At 32.5% G+C, this 10,467-nt stretch overlaps 1 non-coding gene across 1 annotated transcript; it reads right to left on the reverse strand.

The window, feature by feature from the left end:
• Window positions 1-5,826: 5,826 nt before the first annotated feature.
• Window positions 5,827-5,933, reverse strand: LOC112390800 (U6 spliceosomal RNA). The gene has a single exon (XR_003001337.1). It is a non-coding gene; the product is annotated as a U6 spliceosomal RNA (small nuclear RNA).
• Window positions 5,934-10,467: the final 4,534 nt, after the last annotated feature.

The raw sequence follows: 10,467 nt of genomic DNA on the forward strand, positions 1-10,467 counted from the left end.
GTATGGTACTGGCACAAAAACAGAAAGATAGATCAATGGAACAGGATAGAAGGCCAGAGAAAAACCCATGCACATATGGACACCTTATCCTTGATAAAGGTGGCAGGAATGTACAGTGGAGGAAGGACAGCCTGTTCAATAAGTGGTGCTGGAAAAACTGGACAGATGCATGTAAAAGTGTGAGATTAGATCACTCCCTAACACCATACACAAAAATAAGCTCGAAATGGATTAAAGACCTAAATGTAAGGCCAGAAACTATCAAACTCTTAGAGGAAAATATAGGCAGAACACTCTATGACATAAAACACACCTTTCTGACCCACCTCCTAGAGTAATGGAAATAAAAACAAAAATAAACAAATGGGACCTAATGAAACTTCAAAGCTTTTGCACAGCAAAGGAAACCATAACCAAGACCAAAAGACAACCCTCAGAATTGGAGAAAATATTTGCAAATGAAGCAACTGACAAAGGATCAATCTCCGAAATTTACAAGCAGCTCATTCAGCTCAATAACAAAAAAATACACAACCTAATCCAAAACTGAGCAGAAGACCTAAATAGACATTTCTCCAAAGAAGATATACAGACTGCCAACAAACACATGAAAGAATGCTCACCATCATTAATCATTAGAGAAATGCAAATCAAAACTACAATGAGATATCATCTCACACCAGTCAGAATGGCCATCATCAAAAAATCTAGAAACAATAAATGCTGGAGAGGGTGTGGAGAAAAGGGAACACTCTTGCACTGCTGGTGGGAATGTGAATTGGTTCAGCCACTATGGAGAACAGTATGGAGGTTCCTTAAAAAACTACAGATAGAACTATCATATGACCCAGCAATCCCACTACCTGGCATATACCCTGAGAAAACCAAAATTCAAATAAAGTCATGTACCAAAATGTTCGTTGCAGCTCTATTTACAATAGTCCAGAGATGGAAACAACCTAAGTGCCCATCATCGGATGAATGGATAAAGAAGATGTGGCACATATATACAATGGAATATTACTCAGCCATAAAAAGAAATGAAATTGAGCTATTTGTTATGAGGTGGATAGACCTAGAGTCTGTCATACAGAGTGAAGTAAGTCAGAAAGAAAAAGACAAATACTGTATGCTAACACATATATATGGAATTTAAGGGAAAAAAATGTCATGAAGAACCTAGTGGTAAGGCAGGAATAAAGACACAGACCTACTGGAGAACAGACTTAAGGATACAGGGAGGGGGAAGGGTGAGCTGTGACAGGGCAAGAGAGAGTCATGGACATATACACACTAACAAACGTAAGGTAGATAGCTTGTAGATAGCGGAAGCAGCCGCATGGCACAGGGATATCGGATTGGTGCTTTGTGACTGCCTGGAGGGGTGGGATAGGGAGGGTGGGAGGGAGGGAGATGCAAGAGGGAAGAGATATGGGAACATATGTATAACTGATTCACTTTGTTATAAAGCCAAAACTAACACACCATTGTAAATCAATTATACCCCAATAAAGATGTTAAAAAAAATTCTGTTGAAAAAAAAAATGAAGGATTAATATCTAAAGTGATTTTCTACTATTTTTGAACTTCAAAAGTCTTCTCCATTTTTATATGTTAGCAAAAAATTCTCTTATACACATGACTTGGTGCTCACTAAATTGGATCTCTATAATTTAAATTTTAATTACTAAGTATGCCTAAATTATTTGAAACATTTTTGATTTTTCTACATAGATTCAGTGTGAGTAGATTACACTGGACTAGAAAAGAAAGTTTTGCTTTTGGCTCATTTCTGAAAACTGGATCATCTCTCTTTTGCTTACTGACATGTATGTGTTATTTACTTTTTGATGCAAGTCCTTTTTAGGTCATATGCATTTTCAATATCTTCTACTGTTAGGCTTTCTTCTTCACTCTTTTAATGGTATGGAAGACAACTCCCCATGGTGCTTCTGCATACCTGGAATCTGTTTCTCTTTCAGAGTATCTTTTCAAGAATTTATATGAAATAGTTTTGGAAGATAGACATAGTTCCACCCTTTGGGGCAGAGGGAAGGTTTGTTTCCTGACCAGGATTATAATAAGGATAATGTCTTCTTCTGGGACATCTTCTAGGCTACATTTTCTAGTGGCCTTCTTATAAGACTATAGATTTCCTTAGCTTGGGTTTCACTCCTGTAGTGCATCCCATGGCTATAGAGGCATAATCTGATGAGTCACATTGTTCTTTAGGTATTGGGGCTCAGGGAATTGGTATGAGTATTACTCTGTCTATTGCTCTTGCTGTGAGAAATAAACTGTCCTTTGTCTTTGACCTAGCAGCTTCATGACTACTACCAGTATCCTTATACCTCTAATTATTTTTGCTTTATGTATTTTGAGACCATGTTAACTAGTATATTTTGAATTGAATAACTACTAAGTTGGTTGACTCCTTTATTGTTCTAAAATGCCCTTATTTGTCTCTTATAATGTTTATTTTCTTATTGTCCATTTTGTCTAATATTAATGTCAACATATACAGTTGATTCTTATTTTTTAATCAATCATGATCTTTTTAAAATTGGAGTATTTATTTTGTTTATACTGAATATAATTTTTGATAAATTTCTATTTAGATTTATCATCTATTTGGTTTTCTTTTGTTTGTTTGAAATTCTTTTTCTGATTTTTTACCTTCTTTTCAGTTTATCGTGGTTTATTGTGTCTAAGTTCAGTCTGGCAATTTTTATTTTTTAATTAATGTATTTAGTATATTTCCTCATCAGTTTGTGTTTAAATATACCACCTGGTTATTTGTACTGTTTCTGTCCCATGAGATTTAAACATTCTTTTGTCTCCCTTTTTTCATTCTTTGGTTTAATTAAGCATTTTCAATATTTATCCTCTTGTCTGTCATATTTTAAAAATATTGTTTGAGTGGTTACATGAGAAATTACTTTATTATTTTTTTATTGAAGTCTGATTTAACATAATGCTTTTAATATTCCCCTGACAACACAAAGACTTTAAAACACGTTGACTCTTTTTCACTTTCTGATTTTTCTTTTATGGTTTTCATTTACTTTAATTATTCATAATTTTCAAATCCCACAAGACAGCAATATTTTTGTATGCAGTCAATATTCATTTAGATTTATTTATACATTCAATATTTTCAACCTTTATTCTTTTCTGAATTTCCAGACTTATATTAGATCATTTTCCCTCTGTCTTAAGTATTCCCTAAGTATTTTCATTAATATATATCCAAAGTGATACATTTTCCTAATTTTTATATATCTGAAAAAGTATATAATGAAAATATACCTTCTTTTCTTTTTTAAGATTTATTTATTATTTATTTATTTAACTTATTTTTGGCTGCATCAGGTCTTAGTTGTGCTTGGGATCTTCATTGAGGCATGCAGGATCTTTTGCTGCAGTGCATGGGCTCTTCATTGTTGTGCGTGGGTTTCTCTCTAGTTGTGGCATGTGGGTTTTCTATTCTATAGCTGTGGTGTGCAGGCTCCAGGGCACATGGGCTCTGTAGTTTGTAGCATGCAAGCTCTAGTTGAGGTATACGAGTTCAGTAGTTGTGGCATGTAGACTTAGTTGTGCCATGGCATGTGGGATCTTAGTTCCTGGCTAGGGATTGAACCCACGTCCCCTGCATTGTAAGGCAGATTCTTTACCACTGGACCACCAGGGAAGTCCCTACCTATATTTTTGAAGCACATTTTCTCTGTGAGTAGATTTCTATGTTAGTGCATTTTTTTCACTTAAAAAAAATTCAGCTGTAAAATCTTCTGCTTCCATAATTTTTATAGAAAAGTCAGCTGTCAGTTCTATTGTTTTTATTCTAGCTAGCTGGTCCATTTTTTTCTTCCTTCCTGCTTTTATGATCTTATTTATTTGTCTTTGATTATTTATTTTATTTCTATTGTGTATTTGATCAGTTTGGAAAATTATCTGCTTTTTTTCCTTCAAATATTGTTTATGTACTCTTTTCTTTGCCCTTTCCTTCTGAGACTCTATTTACAGGTTATGTTAAGTATTTTTAATATATACCCTTTGTCTCTTAAGTACTTTGGTGTATTTTCCATCCTTTTTCCTCCCATCTCTCTCTGTATTTGGAACTGGATCAGAGAACTATCTTCCACCTCATTAATCTGATTTCTTTTTTGGAGAGAAAGCACTGTGGCTAATCTGCCATTAAAGTCTTATATTGAATTCTTTATTTTAGTTTTTTTATATTTTCAGATCTGAAATTTCTACTTATATTCCCTTTATATATTCCTTTTCTTTGCTGAAATTCTGTATCTTCTCAATTAACTTCATATGTTTTACTGTTACTATAAAGGGAAGTAACTGATATTCCAATATCTGGATTCCCTGTGGGTTTCTATTATCCATTTCTGTTATAATTTGCTCTTTTTTTTGTCACTTCTCCTTTAATTCTCTATTGAGTCCTTTATTAGTTTCAACTGAAAAACTAGGGTATTTATAATGTCTTCCTCTTTGGGTGTCTGAACTCCACTCTTTGTCTTTTAGACATATGGCGTTGCCAAAAGTCTGTTGGTTTCTCATTCATAGCTAAAGCAAAGGTAAATATCCATATTAAATTCAAGAAGTGAAGTGTGTCAGTGACAGGTTTTATTTTTCTGTATGGGTGATCTATTTCTGGTTTGTCTTTACTCCTTTGGGAGACCCACCTTAAATCCAGGGCTCATTACCAGAGAGCCTCTACCTTGATGAATCCTGAACTCTAATTCTTGTTTCTCTAGTTCTGTGAGATGGTTGCAGGTGCTGCCCAGATTCTCAGATGCATATCTTGCCATTGGTAGATTGCAAATGCCTTGAGAGAAAAGGTAGCACCAAATGTTGGTCTCACATAACTTACTTCCCTTCTCTTCAGGATATGGATGTTTTTGGACATGGCTAAAGGCTACTTTGGTTCTCTCTGATGCCTTCAATCATATATAATTAACTGTCATTTCTTTATTTTTGGTGATGGGGTTGATCAAATAAAGGCTAATCTACCTTCCTTAAAATCCTTTACATTCAGCACACATAATCTTATGGATTAATCTTATGGATATCTTATGGATATCTTATGGATCTTATCTCATGGATATCTTAATCTTATGGATATCTTAATTTCTAATGGATTTCTTAATTTCTTCCAGGTGTTTTGCTTGTCTCACTTTTGTTTTGAAATTAAATCTGGAATTTATATTTTACATCGTATGAGATAAAGTTATGTTTCAGTCTCATTCCATATGGACCTCCAATTAAACAAGCACCATTTATTGAATATTTCATCTTTTTTCCCACTGATATATAATGCTTCTGCTGTCATACACAAGCTTTTCATAGAGGGCGAATTTGCATCTGTTTTCCTTATTCAGTTTCATTGGTCTAATTATCTCTTACACAATATTTGAAATGCTCTGTCTTTTGTCTTGAAATATAATAGAGATAATATTTGTTCTTAAAAATGTCTTGACTATTATTGGCTCTATGTCATGTACATTTTATGCAGATTCTTTTAAAATTTTGTGAAAAACACTGCTTGAAATTTATTGGATTGCATTAAATTAGTAGAATGATTTTGAGAGACCCGAATTTATTAAATATTTTCATCTATAAGCATTGTAGAAAATTCATCATTAAATTTAAACAATTTTGTCCATGAGCTTCATGCTTTTTTTTTTTAACATCTTTATTGTAGTATAATTGCTTTACAATGGTGTGTTAGTTTCTGCTTTATAACAAAGTGAATCAGCTATATGTATACATATACATACATATATACATATCTCTCCATATATTCTCCCTCTTGCAAAAAATATGGAATGCTTCACGAATTTGCATGTCATGCTGGCACAGGGGCCATGCTAATCTTCACCGTATCATTCAAATTTTAATATATGTGCTGCTGAAGTGAGCATTTCATGCTTATCTTTGGTTGGACTTATTATTTGATGACTTTTTTTACTTATGAATGAGATTTTTTAGTAGACTTTTTTTTAGAACTTTATAGATTTAGAGAAAAATTGAGATTTCATTGAGCACAGCATACCCAATTTCTAATATTATTAACATCTTACATTAATATGGTCAATTTGTTTGCATCAATAAATCAATATTGATACGTTTTTATTAACTAAAGTCTGTATTCTCTTCAGATTCCTTACATCTTACCTAACAATTTTCTGTTCCAGTATTCCATCTGGGCACCACATTCCATTTAGTTGTCATGTCTCCTTAAGCATCTCTTGGCTGTAACAGTTTCTCAGAATTTCTGTTTTTCATGACCTTGACAGTTTTGAGTACTGAACAGGCAGTTTGTACAATGCTCCTCAATTTGGGTTTATTGTATATTTTTCTCATGGTTAGGCTAAGGTTTTCAGTGAGAATACTGTAGAGGTGAAACACACTTCTCATAGTGTAACAGGTTACATATTATCAATATTACTTATCACTGATGATGTTTACTTTGGTCAGTTGGCCAAGACTGTATTTTCCAGGTTTTTCTACAATAAATTTCTTTCTTTCTTCCTTTTTCCATACTTCACTCTTTTGAACTAAGTCACTAAGCACCAATACCCCATTGTATACATACACCACATTTTGTTTATCCATTCATCAATCTATGAACATTTGTTCTGTTACCACTTTTTGACTATTATGAATAATGGCTGCTATGTACATTGGTACACAAATTTGTTTTTATTTCCCTTGGGTATATACCTAGGAGTGCAAAGACTTCTTTATACATTTTCTGTATGTTTGAATTTTGAGGAACTGGCAGTCATTTTTTCCAAAGTGGCTGCATCATTCCTATGAGAAGTCTATGAGTTTTCCAATTTCTTCATATCCTTGCCAATTTTTGTATTATTTTTCTTTTTGATTTTATCAATCCCAGTGGATGTGAAGTGGTATCTCATAGTGGTTTTCATTTGCAAGTACCTAATAATTAATGCTGTTCGGCACTTTATATGCTTATTAGCCATTTGTATATCTTTTGGAGAAATATCCACTCAGATTCTTCATCTATTTTTGACTTGGGTTATCTGTCTTCTTATTATTGACTTAGAAGAATAATTTATATTATCAATGCAAGTTTCTTATGAGTTATTTATAAATATATTCTCCATTTTTCTAGGTTTCTTTTAACTTTGTTGATGGTATCCTTTGAAGCAGAAAAAAAATAATTTTGATTAAGTCCAATTTATCTGCTTTTTGTTTTGTCCCTTTTGCTTTTAATGTTAGCCAAGAACATTTTGCCCAACCCACAAACTTGAAAATTAACTATTATATTTTCTTCTAAGACTTTTATAGTTTTAGCTTTTATAGTTTTAGCTTAGATATATTATTCATTTTTAGCTCATTTTTTTGTATGTCAAGAGGAAGGGTCCAACTTTATTTATTTGTATGTGAATAACCAATTGTCCCAGCACTGTTTGTTGAAAAGACTATTCTTTCTGATTGAATTGTCTTGGGACTCTTGTCAAAATTCAACTGACCATTAATATAAGAGTTTATTTCTGAACTCCCAGTTCTATTTGATCAATTTATCTATCTACCTACCTATCTATCTATCTATCTATCTATCTCTCCTATCCCATTACCACACATTCTTGATGACTGTAGCTTTATTGTAAGTTTTCAAATTGAGAATTGTGAATCCTTCAACTTCATTCTTTTTCAGTAGCCTTTATCTTTTTAAAGATTCTTTTGCATTTCCCTATGAGTTTTAGATCTGCTTGGCAATTTCTGCAAAAAAAGCTTGCTAAGATTTTGATAGAAATTGAATTAACTTTATAGATCAATTTGGGGCATATTGCTATCTTAATAATATTAAGTTTTGTAATCCATGGACCTGAGTTTTCTTTCCATTTATTTAAGTCTTCTGTAATTTCTTTCAGCAATGTCTTAAAGTTTTCAGGTTATAACCTTTGCATTTGTGTTAAATTTATTCCTATTTATTTTATTTTTTGATGCCACTGTAAATTGAATTGTGATTTCATTTTTTGATTGTTTATTGATAATGTATAGAAATACAATAGATTTTTGTGTATTGATCTTGTATCCTGCATCCCTAATGAACTTGTTTATTAGCTCTAATTTTTTCCTGTGTGTGTCCTTCAGTTTATACATAAGATTATGTCTCCTGTAAATAAAGATAGTTGTATTTAACTCCATTCTAGAAAGGTATTACTTCCACTATAAAGTAGTGAAAAATGAGAATTACAGGACTCATATGGGTACTAACAAGTGACAGAACTGAATTTGGATGCATCTATTTGAGATCAGAGTTATTCTTTTTTTTAAAATAAATTTATTTATTTTTGGCTGTGTGGGGTCTTTGTTGCTACGTGTGGGCTTTCTCTAGTTGAGATGAGTGGGGGCTACTCTTCGTTGTGGTGCACAGGCTTCTGATTGTGGTGGCTTCTTTTGTTGTGGAGCACGGGCTCTAGGCATGCAGGCTTCAGTAGTTGTGGCTCATGGGCTTAGCTGCTTTGCGACATGTGGGATCTTCCTGGACTAGAGCTCGAACCCATATCTCCTCCATTGGCAGGTGGATTCTTAACCAGTGCACCACAAGGGAAGCCCCCAGAGTCGTTCTTCTTTATAGATCTCTAACATAATACCAAGATAAAGAAACATTTTAATACTTTAAGATCCATGAAATAATCTTATCTTTGGGAATGAATACATCAGTTTTCCACTGTATGTTCTTGCTTCAGTCATTCATAATTTGGTAAAGTTGTGACATCTTTATGGTGCTAATAGTGGAGAGTACACATCACTTATAACCATTTCTCCTACCACTATACCCATTAAACAACAATTCTCCATTGGCCTCCTTGCCTAGGCTTCTGGCAACCACCCTTCTACTTTCTGTCCCTATTAATTTCACTTCTCTAAGTAACTCATATAAGTGGAATATAATATTTACTTTTTGTGACTAGCTTATTTCACTTTGTATAATGCTTTTTAAGGTTCAGCCAAGCTGTAGTATGTATCAGAATATTCTTTTTAATGCATAATAATATTCCTATATATATATATATATATATAAAACACATTTTATTTACTCATTCATTCATCATTGGATGAATGCTTAAATTTCTTCTACATTTTGGCTATTATGAATAATAGTCTATGGACATAGGTGTAAAAATATCTCTTTGAGATCCAGCTTTAAATTATTTTGGGTTTATACACCTCAAAGTGGAACTGTTGGGTCATATGATAATTATATTTTTAATTTATTAAGGACCTCCCATACTGTTTTCCATAGTGGTTGCACCATTTTAGATTCTCACTAGCAGGTGACAATTGTTCCCATTTCTCTACATCCTGGCCAAAACTTGTTCTTTTCTTTTCTTTTCTTTTTTTCTTTTTTTTAAATAGAGTTTCAGTTTTGCAAGATGAAAAGAGTTCTGGAGATACTTTGCACAACAATGTGTGAATGTACTTAATACTACTGAACTGTAAACTTCATAATGGCTATGGTGGTAAATTTTTAAGTTATGTGTATTTTACCACAATTTAAAAAAAAATTAGAGAAGTGAAAAGAAATAATACTTTAATAAAAAAATGTGAATGTGAAACAAATTTCTAAAATTACCGAATTTAGAAAAAGTAATAAAAATATTGCCTTTAAATATATGGCAATATGTAGTATTTTCTAGATAAGAAACCCTAACTGTATTATATAATTGCATGTCTTTTTTTTTTCATGAAATCTTTTTTCTTCTGGAAAAAAGAAATATTCACTTTAAAAAGTTCTGGAATTTTCATCTTCTCTGATTTTAAATGTGTCACAGTACTCCTTTTCAATTTTTGCAACATCATTCTTGATTTTTTATATTGCAAATTTTGTATGGATTTTTTAGTGTTGAAACAAATAGCTCATCAACACTATAACCATAAAGAACATTGGTGTGCAGAGGTTGTAATTTTAAAATGTATTTTTTAATTTTTAAAATGTCTCTAGATTTGTACTGGAATACGGGCTTAAGTTTTTCACTGCACATATAATTCATGCTGAATAGAACTCCAATTCAAGTTTATTTTATTCTGATATTTGACTTAGAAACTATCAGCTTCTGTATGTACTGGCTACATATTAGCACAGCATGTACCCCAATCTTCAAAAACTTTAGGATGTAGAGCCACATTCTAGGAAAGATAGCAGTGTGTACTTGACCTCAAACTTGCATTATATTTCCTTCAGATTAAATTGCAGGATCAGTGAATCTTAGATTAGACATGGTTTTTTAATTATCATTTATTAATAATATTATTATCATACTTCCACTCTGCAAAGCCATTATTTCATGTGAAATGCTTTTAAAACAATCTTATGGGTTGGAAACATTGGACAAAACTTGGAAAAGTTGATACATCTACCTCAACTCGTGTAACTTGTAAGAGTTTGAACCCTGCTTTTGAACTGGTTACCAGATAAGG

Source organism: Neophocaena asiaeorientalis, unplaced genomic scaffold (genome assembly GCF_003031525.2).
Source record: "Neophocaena asiaeorientalis asiaeorientalis breed wild unplaced genomic scaffold, Neophocaena_asiaeorientalis_V1.1 scaffold371, whole genome shotgun sequence".
NCBI lineage: Eukaryota > Metazoa > Chordata > Mammalia > Artiodactyla > Phocoenidae > Neophocaena > Neophocaena asiaeorientalis.